The following is a 15649-nucleotide window of genomic DNA, read 5'->3' as shown; positions in this document are numbered from 1 at the left end:
TGATATAGTGGTCATGTCAGGATAGAAGTATGTGAGTAGTCACCCATCCATCCATCTCTAAGGAACTCCATCCTCCACCAATCTCTCCCACATTAGGTATGGGGTCCCACCAAGCAACCCCATACTTATGTGTGTATTCACTAACACAACTAAAATTGTCATTGCATAGCTTATACAGCAACAACATGCACGGTCGAAGTCGTTGTCTCATGCATGTATGGATCAACACATCACCATCAACAACGTCAAGACTCGCAACACAAATAACTCTTATTAAGTCAACAAGGTACAACACTTATCCTTGTTCCATCAACAACTACAACAGGATCCTATCTAAAGCAACTCCAAATTAAAGATAAGTAGAGGTCCTCCTAGAGCAACCCCTCAACACAAGGTTCTCATTGAGCAACTTTTCCAACAACATATCGAACAATCACTTAATTACTAAATAATTCAGCTTAATTATATTACATTAGTTATTATTTTCAAAATGATCAAAATACAATTTGAAATCAAGGAAATTGCCAAAACGTGAAAGAAAGTCAACTCCTACTTAAGTAGGAAAAGATTTCAACTTATTTTCAAAGATAGAATATCTTAATAGTTATAAAAACATTGAATCTTACTTATTAATCTTTGAATATCATATTTAAACTCACTAATTTGATTTATCAAATCACTAAATTCCATTTCCAAAAGTTATAGAAATCATTCAATTAATTTATTTAAGGCAAATTGAAAAACTTAGGGTTTTGTTGTTCTATTTTCAAGGTCTGAAAAAGATAATCATTTGAGTGACCAAAACATTTTAGTTCTGTACATGCCATGTATCATTTTAAATCTTGTTTTTTCTATTTTCAAAAAAATCAACTCGTTCATCAATTAAAAATATGCAAATATTTGAATAAAATAAAGAAGACTGAGAGGTCACACTATCCCTACAAAAGGATCAACCCATTCATCTCTCAGTTTTAAATCACAAAAGTACTTATTCTTGAGAGAGTCTCTTACCATGTTTTAGAGGATTCTTTCCTGTTTCTAAAAATTCAAACCTTGTAAAAATCCAATGTGTAGATCCTTTGTTATGGTTCTAGTACTAAACAAGTCTAAAAGTACTTTTGTGTCAGAATCCAATACACAAGTTTCAAATCTCAAAAATCATAGGAAATAGGGTTCTCAATGGAATTCAACATGTGATATGTACTTTTAAATCTTGATAAGTCTAACTTTTTATGCTTTAAACTCAAAGATCAAAAGTTTCATGGAGAGTTAACGATTTGCTAAAAGGCTTGTATTGCCCACCAACATTTTCCAGAAAGCATAGGTCAACTTCTAGGAAGTGTATCTCCTTTGTTTATAAACCTTCTTCGGTATTTTAGGTGTCCATTTTGTAGTGTTTTAAGTCTTACTTCATTTAAAAGTTGAATCAGCTGGAAATAATAATGACAACTCAATATATAACAAAAACAAGTCACAGTGTACAAGCAAAAACACCAACAGATTCATGCTATCTTTGAGCACATCATGCTATTTCACATGATTTCATCAAATCATCTTAAAACAAACCATATATCACAAAATAAACGCCATAAAAAGCAACAAAAAAAACACCACAAAGCATGCATAACACACACAAGGTAGCTTTCCTTATGGGTTTCTCCATAGCCAACTTAAACTAGCAACAAGCAAATGGTGGAAATGGCCCCCTTTTGGCTTCTCCTTCACTTAACCTCAGCTAACCATGAGAGAATGGAAACATGGCTTATCCTTCACTTAACCTCAAGAATAAATAGTCACTTGAGGTGTTAAAATGAAAAGGAAAGAGTAGGAATCAAGAGAAAATAGAGAGATTCGCGAGGAAATGAAAGTTAGATCTAGGGTTTTCAACTTACCCTTCTTCCTTCTCTTCTTCTCTCTACACTTTGAGCTTGGAAATGAGATAAAATGGAGTGTGTGTGTGTGTGTGTGTTGATCTGATCCATGTGAATATAAGGGGAGAATGAGTGTGTTTTGTGTCAAAATGGACTTAGGTTTAAAGGCATAAGTAAGGATAATTTAAGAAATAGAAAAATAGGTCAAGTCTTAATGAAGAAGTTGTTGTAAAATTTTAATTTTGGTGTCTCTCCCAACAAGATATTTCATCCAGTAGCTAGGGATAGATTTGAAATGATTTTATTTAACCTAATTTTATGTACAATGCATGGAAAATAGGTAAAGTAAATGTGTACTTAGCAAGTACATGTAGTTAAGTTAGTTTGGTTACTTTTCTATGAGCTTAGTTCAAATAGAATTACTTGGTTAGGTGGAAAATGTGGGTCCACCCTATTTAGGGAAAATAAAAAGTTGTTATATGTACTGGTAAGGAATACAGAGTTATCAGCAGGTTTCATTAGAAATTTCAGGTTTAGCTATTTCTTGTCCAAATGGAATTATGTGACTTGAAATAAGTGTTAGAATGAATATAAAGTCTCTCATGTGTCTATGTGGATGATGAAAAAGTCTTGATTAAGTGTCTGACAGTCAGTTCCAACTGATACTGCAGTATAGGTTCTCAGACTTTGTCAGATGATCTTTATTACTTCACTTTGATGTATAAGTTATGAAAATCACTTTGACATCTTTAATCTAACTATAATTAAATATAATTAATTATGAGTAAATTATCTAGCTTCAACTTTATATGTCAACTATTACACAGTGTATTTCTACACTATCAATAGCCAAACAAGTTGAATTTCTATAAAAATCTTTGTAGAAATAATCACAAAATACAACAAAAAATTCTTGGTTAATATTTTAGCATTGAAATTAAATTAAATTTTATCTTTTTAATTATTCAGTCGCTTTTTCACAAATTAGTAAAAATACAGGTCTTACATTTGTCTTGGCCAAAGAATCTGACACTTGGTTTTCCTTCACGTCCAGGAACTCTATAACAAAAAATAAGAAAATCACATAGTAGATTTGAGCTTGAGATGGCGTAAGAAGATTGAATGTGCATAAGACATTCCAAGCATTCTTCTCAACCTTTGGAATGACCTATCATCATTACCTCAAGCCTACAAAAATGTAAAAACCAAGTTGTTTCAGCCTCAACCTAAAATTAGTCAAGTAGCTAGAATTGAAGTATATTAACAAGCTTTGCACAATCAATGTCATTTCTCGACATAAAAGATTTAACATTTAAGAATTTATTTTTATTTTTCCACATATGAATACTATATAGAGACATGGATTACTTAACATTAACTATAGCCATATAATAAAATGATAACCGTGTCAATTAAACCAATGTTTAATACCTCTAATTAAGGCATCTATTTTTATCATACTACTTGGCTAGATGTCTGATATTAGATAAGATGTGTCAGCTATTAAAGAGTACCACAACATCATCAGGACTTAGAAATGACAAAATTTTGTGTCGTATTTTGAATTTCAGTGTGTGATGATTATTTTAAAATATATTTTATAAATTGTTTTAATCATAATAAGAATAAAAAACTTTTAATATGTATAATAATATTTAACAACTTTAAACATGATTAAAAAAATATTTTTCTATTTGTTGGCATCACCAAATCAGATTGTTTTCCGTCTGTCTGTCTGTCTCTTTCTCTCTCTCTCTCTCTCTCTCTCTTAATTTCATCATTACCCATGGATTTAAATGTTATCCACGAATTTATAAACACAGACATAAAGAATTCATTGGTAAAGTCTATTAGTAAATAACAAAATTTCCAGTGCATTTAAATCCATCGGAAAAGATCACATATCGACGGATTCAAATTTGTTAGTAAGTTTTCATCGATAATGTTAAAATACCAACAATTTGTATCCTTTGGTAATTAGTTTTTCTCTTGTAATGAGGTCACCGTTATTGTAATGATGGTTAGTACCCTAGTTATGTGATTAAGGTGGTGGCTCCAACTCTAGAAGTTGTGAGAGCGTGGATTCTGTTAGCTTGTGTTTTGACAACTGTTCTTACCAAAATCTGGAACAGTGACATGTCAGGGTGGAGACAGTTAAGTGGGGTCCCGAACTTCACACATCAGCGTGGAGAGGTGCCTTTGACAAGAGGGGAAACCTGAAAAACAAAGGACTCTGACACTTAAGTAAGAATATGAGTTAGGAAAGTAAAGCAAGTATATGCTTAATAAGGCTTATATGAGTGAGAAAGAGAGAGAGGGGCATAAGCTTGTTGTCGTGTGTTAAGTGTGTCACTAATCGTGTAGAAGGGTTCGATGTAACCTGTATTTATATTAGTTGAGCGAGGGTGTTGGTCCTTGTTTGTAGGGGCTATTGCAACCTTGTATATAATTTTTGGCTTGTAGATAGTCGAGAGCTTATAGATAATGTTAGAGATAAACATTTGCTTATAGATAAAAGGTAGAAGATAATTGTACCTTGTAGATAATGTGTGGTGTTATAGATAATTAATTACCTGCCAATGGATAAGATATTCAAATACATTTGAATATTAGTTAGGTTATAGATAACCTGTTCAAATACATTTTGAATATTAGTTAGGTTATAGATAACCTGTTTTTGTTGGAAAGCTCGGCTGCTAAGGGCCAGGCGTCTGCGCTCTTGTAGCAAGGCTGACATGGAGGGTTGACACGTTTCTCTAAGTGCCAAGTAGGATGCCATATAGATTTTGTGGGTCTTGAACAGTACATAAGCCCCCAAGCTCTGAGCCGGCTTACGGGTGAAAGAGGTTGTCCAGTGATAAAATAGATTGTCCCATGTGTCTTGTCCAAGGAGTTTGTCTTGTGTTGAGGGAGTCTGTCTGATGTCCAGGATAGTAGTCTTGACTAGTAGTGGGTGACGAGTTTGTCAAGCCCCTGAGTGTGGAGGAGTGTTATTCTATGTCAGGTGTGGCAACCTTAACGAGTGTAAGCGAATTGCAGGTCGATGTGGCTTGTCAATCCCCCTAGCCTGGACAAGTGTTGTCCAGGCTACTTTTGTCAAGTTGTCCATGATAGACATGTCTTTGGCGTGTCACGTAAGGTAAATCATCAGATTTGACAACTCTGCCCTTTTCTGACTGTTGGAGAGTGCATTGAAGACAAACGTTACATTTTTTTATTGCAATAAGAGTGTGCAGGGCACGCGCAACACTCTTGCATATGTGTCACTTACGGAATGGGGACATATTGGAGTGGCGGTTCGTACGTGAGTGGGGAGCATTATGGTGCGAAATTTTAGGTCACCTCTTTAGCTCCCGCCAGTTATCGAAGAGTCTGTCTCCCCTTTAAATGGAGTGGGCGTTTGATTTCGGGTAACTGTTCATTGCCTTCTTGTTTCCATGCTTTCTTGCTTGATTTTGTGCTTTCTAGATTTTTGGTTTCCCCTTCTTCTTCCTCCAACTTCCCAAGGTACTTCCATCCACCATAATGTCTTCCTTTCTGTCTGATTCTACCATCGGTCTGGGTGGCAGTGACTTTGGGGGCTTTGATGTAGCTCCATGTGGAGCTTGTAGGCCTTGGATCTTCTTCATCAATGGATTCCTTTGCTTCTTGAGGTCTGATTGCAGTGGAATGGAGAAGGAGAAAGATGAACGGAGATGCCACTTCAAGTAGAAGATGAGTCTAGAAGAAGCTCACCACCATAGGAAGCCATGGATAAGAGCTTGAAGGTAGAAGAAGATGAATGAAGGGAAAGAAAGAGAAGAGCACGAAATTTAGTGCCTCTAAAGAAGTGTGAACTTTGAAGTTTAATTCTCAAAATGATCAAAGTTGAAAAAATGCACACACATGACCTCTATTTATTGCCTAAGTGTCACAAAAAATTGGAGGGAAATTTGAATTTAAATTCAAATTTCACTTGAATTTGAAATTGAATTTTTGGAGCCAAAATTTCACTAATTATGATTAGTGAATTTCAGTTATGGTTCAGCCCATTAATCCAAGATCAATTCCAAGATTCTCCACTAAGTGTGCTTAGGTGTCATGAGACATGTAAAACATGAAGGACATGCACAAAGTGTGACTATATGATATGGCAATGGGGTGTAGTAAGCAAATCCTCACCCCCCCCCTCTAAAATTTAATTGGATTGGGCTTCTACCAATTCAATTAAATTTAATTCCCAACACACACATCAAATATTCACTTAGTGCATGTGAAATTAAAAAACTACCCCTAATACAAAAACTAGTCTAGGTGCCTTAAAATACAAGGGCTAAAAAATCCTATATTTCTAGGGTAGCCTACCTACATTATGGAGCCCTAAATACAAGGACCAAATATAATAACATCCTAATATAATATGTACAAAGATAATTGGACCAAACCTTTGCCCATGGGCTCATAAATCTACCTTGAGGTTCATGAGAACCCTAGGGCCTTCTTCAGCAGCTCTAGCCCAATCCTCTTGGAGCCTCTTTCTCAAGGCTCTAGTGACTGATCCCTTCCTAGGGAGGATATCATCATCCCCTCCCCCTTGAAGAGGATTTGACCTCAAATCTGTTAGTTCCTCCTCCTCAATATCAGCTCCACATTCAAAAGGAATTAAATCAGAAATGTTAAAAGTGGTGCTGACTCCATACTCTTCTGGGAGATCCAACCTATAGGCATTGTTATTGATCCTCTCCAAAACCTGAAAAGGTCCATCCCCTCTAGGGCTAAGCTTGGATTTCCTTTTAGTAGGGAATCTATCCTTCCTAAGATGGAGTCAAATCAAATCACCCTCATTAAGAACAAGCTCTTTTCTTCCTTTATTGCCTTTAGTTGAATACACCTTTGTTTGGTTCTCTATTTGGTTCTTAACCCTCTCATGCAACTTCTTTACAAACTCTGACCTTGATTCCCCTTCTTTATGTATAAAAGAAGTGTCTAGTGGGAGGGGAATGAGGTCTAACGGTGTTAGGGGATTGAACCTATAGACGACCTAAAAAGGGGACTGCTTGGTGGTTCTATGAACCCCCCTATTGTAGGCAAATTCTACCTGAGGAAGATACTCATCCCAAGACTTATGGTTTCTTTTCAGAAGAGCCCTTAAAAGGGTGGATAAAGACCTATTCACTACCTCTGTTTGCCCATCAGTTTGTGGATGACAAGTGGTAGAGAAAAGAAGTTTAGTTCCTAGCTTAGCCCATAAGGTTTTCCAGAAGTGGCTAAGGAACTTAGCATCTCTATCTAACACAATGGTCCTAAGCAAACCATGAAGTCTCACAACTTCCCTAAAAAAGAGTTTTGAGATGTGGGAAGCATCATCCACCTTGTGGCATGGTATAAAGTGTGCCATCTTGCTAAACCTATCCACCACCACAAAGATAGAGTCTATACCTCTTTGGGTTCTAGGAAGCCCAAGGACAAAGTCCATACTAATGTCTACCCAAGGTGTAGAGGGGATGGGTAAGGGTGTGTATAGCCCATGAGGCATCACCCTAGACTTGGCTTGTAAACAAGCCACACATCTAGTGAAATGCTTATGGACATCTTTCTTCATATGGGGCCAGTAAAACTTTTCTTTGAGTAAAACAAGGGTCTTGTCTATCCCAAAGTGGCCTATGAGCCCACCCTCATGGCTCTCTTTCACAAGTAATTTCCTAATGGATCCTTGGGGTATGCAAAGCTTTCCCTCTTTGAACAAATACCTCTCAACCAAATAGAATCCATCTTGGGCCTTTTTCCCACAACTCTTGTAAATGGGAGAGAAATGTTCATCTAAATCATACAAGTCCCTAATATTATCAAATCCTAAAATTTGAGCTCCTAGGGAGCAAAACAATGTGTGTCTCCTAGAGAGGGCATCAACTACCTCATTTGTTTTTCCCTTTTTGTATTTGATAACATATGGAAATTGCTCTAAGTACTCTACCCATTTTGCATGCCTTTTGTTTAAGTTGCTTTTCCCTCTAATGTACTTAAGTGATTGATGATTACTATGAATGACAGATTCCTGGAAACAAGGTTATGTTCCCAAGTTTGGAGGGCTCTTATTAAGGCATAAAGTTCTTTATCATAGGTGGGGTAGTTGAGGGTAGCACTATGAAGTTTTTCACTAAAATAAGCAATAGGGTGCCCACCTTGTAACAATACAGCTCCAACTCCCACTCCAGAGGCATCACATTCTAGCTCAAAAGTTTTAGAAAAGTTAGGAAGAGCTAGAACAGGTGCCTTAGTAAGCTTCTTTGAGCAAAGCAAATTTCACCCCAACTAAATGCCACATTCTTCTTCACCAGCTCATTGAGAAGTGATGCAATTGTAGAGAAATTATGAACGAACCTTCTATAGAAGCTTGCTAACCCATGAAAGCTCCTAATATCTCCCACACTTTTTGGGGTGGGCCATCTTGGATGGCCTTGATTTTCTCAGGGTCCACTTGGACCCCATTTCTACCAACTACAAACCCTAAGAAAACTATATTATCTACATAAAAGGTACACTTCTCTATATTTGCATAGAGGGTGCTTTTCCTAAGGACTGAAAGAACTTGCCTAAGATGTCGTAAGTGATCATCTAGGCTCCTACATTGTACACTAAAATATCATCAAAATAAACAACTACAAATCTACCTATGAAATCCCTTAAGACATGATGCATAAGCCTCATAAAGGTGCTTGGTGCATTAGTGAGCCCAAAAGGCATCACTAGCCATTCATACAAACCAAACTTGGTCTATGGACCTAGGTGGGAATCCGCCATACCAGGTCAATGCTGCCCCCTTGAGGGACATAGGGAAGACATGACATAGAATCGCGTCGTCGTTCCTGTAGAGGTTCGCTTTTGTCTGGAAGGCATCCAGATGCTCGTCTAGATTTGTTGTCCCATCATATCGCTCGAGGTTGAGTGGTTTCCACCCCAAGGGTATGTCTGCCTCCATAATGTGGTTGACAAAAGGATGTCGACGGACAATCCTTGCTGGATGGTGCATGTGGGAGAGACTCAGATCATTTGTAGTGTTGCCTGTACGTCGAGGGTGTCATTCCCCTTGGGTGCGTTCAGGAAAGGTGTGGGCGGATTGCTCGTCGCTGTGGGGACGTCTAACACAAGCCTTTAGTTGGTCATGGTCAGTCTTTAGCTTTGTCAACTCTTCCTCGTGGCGTCGCTCCATCTCTGCAATGCAATTTTGGAGTTGTTGTAGAATGCATGTGTCTGTCATAGATGCCGAACAAGGATGGGAGTCTGTGAGGGGGGTCTCGTGTCTGAGGTCAGACCGAGTCCTAACCATGGATGAATGTGAGAGGATTGACAAGAAGTCGTGGGGTATTTTTTACCGGGGCCCCATGGTGGGTGCCAAATGTTCTTACTAAGATTTGAAACCGTGACATGTCAGGATGGACGTGGTTGAGTGGGGTCCCTAACTTCACACGCCGACTTGGAGAGGTGCCTTTGACAGGAGAGCAGACCTGCAAAACAAAGGACTCCGATGCTCAAGTAAGAATATGAGTTAGGAAAGTAAAGCAAGTATATGCTTAATAAGGCTCGTATGAGCGAGAAAGAGAGAGAGGGGCACATGCTTGTTGTCGTGTGCTGAGTGTGTGGCCAATCATGTAGAAGGGTTCGATGGAACCTGTATTTATATTGGTTGAGCGATGGTGCTGGTCCTTGTTTGTTGTAGGGGTTGTTGCAACCTTGTAGATAATAGCCAGGAGCTTATAGATAATGTTAGAGATAAACATTTGCTTAAAGATAAAAGGTAGAAGATAATTGTACCTTATAGATAATGTTTGGCGTTGTAGATAATTAATTACCTGCCAATGGATAAGATATTCAAATACATTTGAATATTAGTGAGGTTGGAGATAACCTGTTTGTTGGGGACTGCTAAGGGCCAGGCGTCCATGCTCATGTAGCAAGGCTGACGTGGAGGGTTGACATGTGTCTCTGAGTACCAAGTAGGGTGCCACGTAGATTTTGTGGGTCCTGGACAGTACAACAACATATTTGAAGTTACTTTACATCTGAAGTGCATTGTTTTGCTTTACCATTTACATGAAGAAGATAGGTAGTGGTAATACTATGTTGGTGCTTTGCATTGTTGTTTTACTTCAATAATAGAAAATTGCCTTATCTAGTGTTGATTTTTCTTCTTGAATACATGTTTATTTCATGTTGCTTATTGATGTTATGGTGTTACTGGATGGACTTATCATGGAGCGATGGTGTTATCTTATAAGTCTTTAAAGAATATTGTGGTATTGAAAACTACATAACACTATTAGAAAATACACTTTCAACATCGGTTATTTAGAACATTCTACATCGGTTCTAAAACCGATGTTGAAAGTGACGATGTTGAATGTATGAATGTTAACATTGGTTTTGGAGAACCGATGTTAACATACATATGACAACATCGGTTCTCTAAATATCCGATGTTAAACACAATGAACAACAACAAAAAAAGTGTACGCATGATGAACGTTGACATCGATTTTCCAGTAATATCGATGTTAATATGTTAGTTTAACATCGGTTTTCTAAAAAAACCAATGTTAATATATGCCTTTAACATCGGTTTTGCTAGAAAACCGATGTCAACATTGATGATGCATACACTTATTTGGTGTAGTTCTTTGTGTATAACATCGGTTAATTATAAATAACCGATGTTAATATTCAAATAGTCACATCGGTTATTTATAATTAACCGATGTTAATGTACCATAGTTGACATCGGTTATCTACAGATAACCGATTTTAAAATACAAACGCTGACATCGGTTAACCGATGTTAATATACAAACGTTAACATCGGTTTTCTATTATAACCGATGTTGGTTATGATATTAACATCAGATTTTGTTAATAACCGATGTTGTTTTCAAGTATTTTTTTTTATATATACTTTCTGTTTTTACAGTAAACCCAAAATTGTACCTGTCAAATGCAATTTCAGGAAGCCCAATTCACAGCAAATAAACATTTTATTCTGCTTTCAAGCAATTTAATGATAATAAACATCAAATAATTGATTTATATATTATAAAGAACAATCAACAAATGAATTCAATGTTCATTTTACATAGAAAATGTAAAAAATGTCAAAAATGTTAAAAAATGTCCCTAAATCCTAGGCCTGATCTCTAACTCGGAGATAAAACTGTGCCCACTGGATCCGCAATGCTTTTAATCTCTCAGGCTCCAATGGTCTAGGATCGTTAAAATACTGCATGATGAAATAAATCATATTAAGTTAATAATGTAATACAAATTATAAATAAATCGATTTTCTTTGAAATAAACTTACCGCTTCCCAATTATTTCTAAAAGTTCCTAAAATGATGGTGGACATCCAGTGCATCACATAGTAGCCGCACTCAGTAGTTCATTTTTGTCTATTACACTAAATACATAATGAAATTTGGATATTAATTAAACAACTAGTGTACAGACACATAAAGAAATATATATAAGTGGAAGTTTTATGTAAATGACGTACCTTGACGACAATCCACCTAGCAGGAGCCTTTGATTTAGGTTGTGGAGCATCATCAAGACCCTTGATAGCACTGTTCCATATGAGTAACAATTAAAAATTGGTGTTGTACGTTGAGGTATTACAATGCAAATGTATTGAAAAGAACACTAACTTATTAATAATCCCCTTAAGGTAGTTGTCTAGCTTGTTATGCAATGAACAAAACCAGACAACTAAGTGTTCCTTGGGCAAGATGACCACCATCTGCCAGTGTCCGCTGCAGTGGAACCTAAAATGGGTTAGTACATTAGTAAACATTAATTAAATTTTGTTATTTTGTGACTTACCCATTTAGGTAGGCTCCAAGATACACATCGCGTTGTGAACTCTGCATGCAACTCTTTATGTAACTTTCAGATTCAAACTGTGATTGGCCAGACCTCTGAATGGACTGAGGCTCGAGGAATCCATAGATATCAGAATTCCCCGCTCGCATACATGTTTCAGTGAGATGCCTATTTATGTTATGTCAAAGTTAAATATTTATGAATTGAAAGCCATAACTTAGGTAAATAAAAGTCTTTTATATAAAGACTTACATAATCCACAACTGTAACACTGATATGCTGAGACATTGACCACCGTGTGCGATTTCAGAGAGGTCTTCGTGCTTTATGTACATGGGGAAATCTGGATTAACGACCCCGAACACGGTGGCATCCCATCTAACCTGATAAGGCCTCAAGAAAAGCTCTGGGATGGTCAATGTCATCAGATAAAGCGGATCATCGACCTTCGGATCGGGCTTCGGAGGTGGTTTTGGCGGAGACACAGCTACCTGTTCATGAAACAAAGTTAAATAGCCAAATTTGAGGCACGCTTAACGAATTAATTTAAAAAGAAGAAACATATAGTAAGGACAATAAGTACCTGGTGTGATAAAGACTTGACCAGATGTGTCGGCCAAGCAAGGAAGGTGTGAAGTGCCTGCCCCACTAAGGAAACCTCATCAGTGGGTACAGGAACTGGAGCATCTGCATCTTTAACCTCGTCCACACTCACCAGTTACGAGGCTATTTAATGTAAATTTCATAGCAAATATATATCCATACTCTGGTTCCCTTTCAGAATATCAATGTTTGATTGTGGAACCATTTGTATGGTCCTTTATGTACTATTAAGTACCTCTGGTACTCCAATTAATATATAGATTACCTTTGCTGATCAAAAAAAAAATTGGAAGCAGAAGGGAGATTAAAAAGAAAAATTGTTTGTAACAATCAGCTGTTGGAAGAGGCCAAACAATTATGGGACTTGGGGACAACCATAGGCTTGGAAGCAGACACATGTCACTTGTGTTTTATTCAAAGCTTTGCAGATATGGAGGCCAGAGACAGAAATGAAGCTATGGAGTTGGGAGAGAGGAAAACTCATAGATGAATATTTTTTCCTACAACATTAGAGGGCTAGGCAGTGGCAGTCACAAAATATATATACAGAAGGGTAATAGATAAAAATATATATGGGGGGTGGAGAAATTTAGATGAGGGAAGAAATAGCAGCTTACACTCCCATTGGTGGAAGGACCTAAGGCAGCTCAATCAAATAGAGGAGTCAATCAAAATAAAAGAGCAAATTCAGTGGAAGGTGCGCTGTGGAGACATGACCAGATTTTGGGAGGACAAATGGTTAGGGGGGATAGAACTTTAATGGACAAATTTCCTACGCTCTATCAAGTTTCTAACCAACAACAACAAACTATCAGACACATGGGAAGCCACAAGGAGGAAGGGTGGGGATGGAATTTTAATTGGAGGAGAAACCTATTCGATAGTGAAGCTTCAATGGCTGCAGAATTCATAAAGGAAACAGGACTGATATCAGTTCAGCAACAAGGAGCAGATTCTTGGATTTGGAAGCAACATTCGAGCGGTATCTATTCGACCAATACTGCTTACAAGTTTCTGATGGAGGAAATAAGGGGGGATCCAGTGGATGGGAGCATTGTGTTTCTGTGAAAGCTTAAGATACCACCTAAGGCAAAGATTTTTACCTGGAGACTCATCAAAGACCGCTTACCAGCTATGTTCAAAATATATCTGTACTCACAGTACCTCTGGTACTATTTCATCTATCTAATACATATCTATTTTTGCTGAGCAAAAAAAAAGATAAAAATACAAAAACATTCAACACTAACAATTAACAAGTTCTGAGAGCCAAAATCACATTCAATACTTAAAAGATATCAGTCCCATGAAAGAAAGGTCATGTAGAGAGGCATAGCATAAGTTACAAATATACCAGTAATGCATACAACAACAATTTCAAATTAGTTTTCGAATGAAACATATAAATACCTGAGTTCGAGGCTTCAGCACAATTGACTTTCTAGCAATGACCGCAGGACCAGTTTGAATTTCGAAACAGCAATGACCACAGAATCATCAATGGCTAAAATCGCTCCCAATGGAATGTGAAAATACTATGACAACATAATTTAGGGTTTAGAAAATTAAATCAAAAAGCCATTCGTATTTTTGAAAAACATGTTATAAATGGAGATGAAAGCAGTAAAAGAACATATGAGATATTGGAGCTAATATCAGAGGGGTTGGGGGTCCCGGACACTTGGATATTCAATAGGTTCATAAGGGATGTTGATAGAAAATGCAGCAGAGAAATGCAGCAAAGAAAATGCAAGCATAGCTCATCCTTGACATAATTCCTTTCCCCTGTTGTCTTTCCTAAATGCAGTAGAGAAATGTAGTAGATTCAACATGAAAGGACCCTTTTTGAAGGTGCCCTGAAACTTGTTTCTTTGTGGCATTCGTATTTAATTTGAATTAATGTATTAATTCTTTGTGGCTTCTGATCAATTTGAATTTTGTTATTTTCTAAAAATTTTACTATAACAGGAGATAATCAGGATATTGAAGAAAACCTAGAGAATGATGTAACAAATTCATCAAATGAAAGGTAAAATGGTAACTTAAATACAGTTTGATGATTCTCATCATATATCCTTGTTTCTATTACTACTGTACTTAAATACAGTCTGAGGCAGAAAGCAAGGATTAAATGGCTTAAAGAAGGTGATAGTAATACAACATTCTTTCATAAAACCATAAACTTTAGAAGACATTATAATGCAATTCAAGGCATCTTCATTGATGATGTTTGGGTTCAGCAACCTAAAGTGGTTAAGGAAGAAGCTGTTAAATTTTTTGCTAGTAGATTCACTGAGGAAAGCTTAAACAAACCTACCTTGGATGGGGTCCAATTCAACAGTGTTGGACCTTGTGGCCTCAATAATCTTAAGAGGGATAGGCTTAGAATGCAGAAGAAGCAACAACAATCAATTTAATAATGTTCTATAAACATGCAAGGAAAAATTGATTGCAACAAAATAAATAAGATAAGGGAAGAGAGAATGCAAACACAATTTTATACTGGTTCGGCCACTTCCCGTGCCTACGTCCAGTACTCAAGCAACCCACTTGAGATTTCCACTATCTTTGTAAAATTCATTACAAAGTCTGAACCACACAGGGACAACCCATCCCTTGTGTTCAGGAATCCTTTACAACAAGAGACTCACAGTCTCTTAACCAATCTCATTGAATAAGAAGAATGGAAGAAGAATTCTCTCTTCAAGAGAAGAATATTACAATAAAGATCATGTAGGAATCCTTATAGATTTTGCAAGTGTTTGGCCAAGGATTTCTTTTGAGAGAGCATTTGACAATGAAGTTCTTTTGGAATCTCTCTCATTGTCTTTTGAGAGGATAAGACATTTTTGCCAAGCAAAACTCTCTGCATAAAATTCGTGCCCAAGTCACCTATTTATAGGCCTTTGATGGCCATTCACAAATCTAATGAAAAGATGTGACTGTTGGCGATATTCCTTGAAAATCCTCTCTGGTAATCGATTACATAATTAGTGTCATCGATTACACAGTTGTTTTTCTTGAACAATTATGACCCTTCATTTAAAATTTGAATTCTCAACGTTCAGAGTCTCTGGTAATCGATTACATATGATGTGTAATCGATTACACACTTTCAAACCATTGGTAATCGATTACATGTGCCTTGAATGACTTGAAACCTTTCATTGTGAGGCAAGGCTTGATCTTGAAGAAATCTTGAATCAAGGCTTTGTTTGTTGAAACAATCTTGTATTAATCTTGAAGCAAAATGAGCCTTGTTTGATTCTTCTTTTGACATCATCAAAATCATGTATACATACATTCACATTCTCCCCCTTTTTGATGAT

The sequence above is a fragment of the Glycine soja genome, chromosome 18 (genome assembly GCF_004193775.1).
Source record: "Glycine soja cultivar W05 chromosome 18, ASM419377v2, whole genome shotgun sequence".
NCBI lineage: Eukaryota > Viridiplantae > Streptophyta > Magnoliopsida > Fabales > Fabaceae > Glycine > Glycine soja.
This window is presented reverse-complemented; position numbering follows the sequence as displayed.